Here is a 4,168-nt window from a genome sequence, read left to right as displayed (position 1 = left end):
AAAACCATCAGATCTTGTGAGACATATTTGCCACCACGAGAACAGTATGAGGGAACCATCCCCATGATTCAAATGATCTCTCACGGTGTTCCTCCCACAACATGTGGGAATTATGGGAATACAATTCAAGATGAGATTTGGGTGGGGACACAGCCAAACCATATCATTCTGCCCCTGGTCCCTCAAAGTTTCATGTCCTCACATTTCAAAACGAATAATACCTTCCCAACATTTCCCCAAAGTCTTATTTCAGCATTAACCCAAAAGTCCACGCTCCAAAGTCTTATCTAAGACAAGGCAAGTCCCTTCCACCTATGAGCCTGTAAAATCAAAAGCAAGCTAGTTACTTCCTAGATACAGAGGGGTACAGGTATTGGGTAAATACAGCCATTCCAAATGGGAGAAATTGGCCAAAACAAAGGGGTAAAGGGCCCACGCAAATCCAAAATCCATGGGGCAGTCAAATTTTAAAGCTCCAAAATGATCTCCTTTGACTCCAGGTCTGCAGGCCTCTTTAGGAAGGTGGCATTTGAGCAAAGACTTCAAGCCAGTGATGGAGTTAGGTGTGTAGACATTTGGGACAGAAGGAAGACCTAGTACAGAGGTTCAGAGGTAGAAGTGTGCCTGGTGTATTCAAGGAGAGCAAGGAAACTTGAGTAGGATGAATCAGGGACATTCGCAGGATGAAGGCACAGTGGTGCAGGAAGGAGGCAGATCATGTGGGGCTTTGTAAGAACTCTGACTTTGACTTTGAGTTGTGAAGCCATGAGGGTTTTCAGAAAACGAGGCATGATCTGGCTTGTGTTTTAATAGGATTGTTCTGGTTGCGGTGTTGAGGGAACAGAAGCAAGTCAGCTGTTATTGTAGTAATCCAGAAACAAGACGATGGTCATTTAGACCAGACATGTACGGAGGGAAGATAACGTGAAGATGTAGGGAACAGACGGCTATCTATAGTTGGGGTGATGAGAAATATGGGCAGGTTCGGGATCTATGTGTTTGAAGATGATACCCACAAAAGCTGCTGATGGATTGGATATGAGGTATGAGAGAGAGAGGTGAGTAAAGGATAACTGCAAGATTTTTGACCCAAGCAACCAGAGGGGTGGAGTTTCCATCAGCCACAAGAAGGGCAGATTTACCTGGGTGCAATGGCTCATGCTTATAAGCCCAGCACTCTGGAAGGCTGAGGCAGGAGGACTGTGTGAGGCCAGGAGTTTGAGAACAGCCAGGTCAACATAGGGAGACCCTGTCTCTACAAAAAATAATAATAATAATAATTAGCCAAGCACAGTTACTCATACCTGTAGTCCCACCTGCTTGGGAGGCTCAAGTTACTTCTTGCTCGAGCCCAGGAGTTTGAGGCTGCAGTGAGATATAATTGTGCCACTGCCCTCCAGCCTGGGTGATAGAGTGAGACCTTGTCTTAAGAAAATAAAATAAAAATAAAAAGATTAGATTTGGTGTGTCTGATGAAAAAATAGAGGAGAAAGATGTTTAATATGTGCTTATTTGATATGCCTAATAGACATCTAAATGGAGATACCAAGTGGGTATGTGATATATGAATCTGGAGTTCAGGAGTAATGGCTAGGCTAGAGATATAACCATGGGGGTTCATTAGCATATGTGAGATGAAATTTAAAGCCCTAATATTAGATGAGATATCCATAGGAATGAGTAAATAAGAACAGAACCTAAAATGAGCCCTGGGGTGCTTCAATCTTAAGAGGTCAGGGCTAAAGGGAGGAACCAGCAAAAGAAACAAAGATGGAACAGTCAAAGATGGAGGAGGAGTCTAACATTCTGGAAGCTTCACAAAGAAGAAGTTTTTCTTCCCTTTGTTTCTTCTTCCTTCACCCTCTTCTTCCATCCCAAAGCCTGACACACTAGATTATGGAGAGAAAGAACAGGAACCATGGGCAGGGCTGTGCAAACAGGATTGGCTCATCTCAGCATCTCAGTGTCTTTTCACCTTCCACTTTTATTCAAACACCTGGCAGATAAAGGTGCTTAGTGGGATGAATGAGCTCATGTATTCAGATTTCTGGGCTTTTCAGTTTTAACAGTCTGCTTTTAGTTGGGGAGAGTGGTAACACCCAGATGTTATAGGCTGAATGGTGTCCCCAACCCCAAATTCATATCTGAAAGTCCTAATCCTAATACTTTAATTATTTTTAATTTTTTTTTTTTGAGACAGTCTTGCTCTGTTGCCCAGGCTGGAGTGTGGCGGTGTGACCTTGGCTCACTGCAGCCTTCACCTCCCAGGTTCAAGCGATTCTTCTGTCCCAGCCTCCCAAGTAGCTGGGATTGCAGGTACGCACCACGACATCCAGCTAATTTTTGTATTTTTAGTAGAGACAGGGTTTCACTATGTTGGCCAGGCTGGTCTTAAATTCATGACCTCAAGTGATCCTCCCGCCTCAGTCCCCCAAAGTGCTGGGACTACAGGTGTGAGCCACCACACCTGGCCCTAATCCTAATACTTTAGAATGTGACTGTCTTTGGAGATAGGGCCTTCAAAGAGGTGACTGAGCTAAGTTTAGGTCATTAGGGTGAAAAAGAGGAGATTGGGACACAGACATGTACAGAGGGAAGATAATGTGAAGATGTAGGGAACAGACAGCCATCTATGAGCCAAGGAGAGAGGCCTCAGAAGAAACCAACTCTGCTGACACCTTGGTCTTGGAATTCCAGCCTCCAGAATTGTGAGAAAATTAATTTCTGTTGCTTAAGCTGTTATAGCAAAATAAGTCTTGGGGCCCCAAAATCACTAAGCTAAAGGGAAAAGTCAAGCTGGGAACTGCTTAGGGCAAACCTGCCTCCCATTCTATTCAAAGTCATCCCTCTGTTCACTGAGATAAATGCATATCTGACTGCCTGTTTTGGAAAGACTAATCAGAAACTCAAAAGAATGCAACTATTTGTCTCTCACTTACCTGTGACCTGGAAGCCCCCTCCCTACTTGAGTTTTCCCACCTTTTGGACAGAACCAGTGTGCATCACACATATATTGACTGGTGTCTCATGTCTCCCTAAAATGTATAAAACCAAGCTGCGCCCCGACCACCTTGGGCACAGGTCAACAGGACCTCCTGAGGCCGTGTCATGGTAACCTCAACCTTGGCAATATAAACTTTCTATTGACTGAGACTTGTCTCAGATATTCTGGGTTCACAAAGCCACCCTGATAGTTCAAGTACTGTATACTAATACACCAGTGGAGAGGCATTTTGAGATCTCATCCTCTCCCTACTCACTCATGGCATGTGTAACCTTAATGAGAATAAAGTCCCAGGGGAAAAGAAAAGTCAGGCCTGGTGCAGTGGCTCATGCCTATAATCCCAGCACTTTGGGAAGCCAAGGCCAGCAGATTACTCGAGGTCAGGAGTTCGAGACCAGCTTGGCCAACCTGGTGAAGCCCTATCTCTACTAAAAATACAAAAATTAGCCAGACATGGTGGCAGGCGCCTGTAATCCCAGCTACTCAGGAGGCTGAGGCAGGAGAATCATTTGAACCCAGGAGGCAGAGTGAGCTGAGCCACTGCACTCCAGCCTGGATGACAGAGTGAGACTGTCTCTGAAAAAAAAAAAAAAAAAAAGAGAGAGAGAGAAAGACATCTTAGATTCTGGAGGTTTCCTGATAGGACTTCATGTCCTAGATAGGTTGGGGCAAGAGAAAGCAGAAGAGACTTGTGCTTATTTCCAGGTGAAGCCTGTGGGGTGGCAGATATCTAGGAGAAGTGGCCCTGTACCAGCAGGAGCACAGCAGGAGAGCAAAAGGGAGCTTGTGGTCCTACCATGCAGGCCAGCTCCTGCAGTGTCCCCATATCCTTGGTGGCAAACACAACAGACTAGAAAAAAACTGCCTCGGGCCGGGCGCAGTGGCTCACGCCTGTAATCCCAGTACTTTGGGAGGCTGAGGTGGGTGGATCACGAGGTCAAGAGATCGAGACCATTCTGGTCAACATGGTGAAACCCCGTCTCTACTAAAAATACAAAAAATTAGCTGGGCATGGTGGCGCATGCCTGTAATCCCAGCTACTCAGGAGGCTGAGGCAGGAGAATTGCCTGAACCCAGGAGGCGGAGGTTGCGGTGAGCCGAGATCGCGCCATTGCACTCCAGCCTGGGTAACAAGAGTGAAACTCCGTCTCAAAAAAAAAAAAC

Source organism: Sapajus apella, unplaced genomic scaffold (assembly GCF_009761245.1).
Source record: "Sapajus apella isolate SASKATOON/1434 unplaced genomic scaffold, GSC_monkey_1.0 scaffold25, whole genome shotgun sequence".
NCBI lineage: Eukaryota > Metazoa > Chordata > Mammalia > Primates > Cebidae > Sapajus > Sapajus apella.
This window is presented reverse-complemented; position numbering follows the sequence as displayed.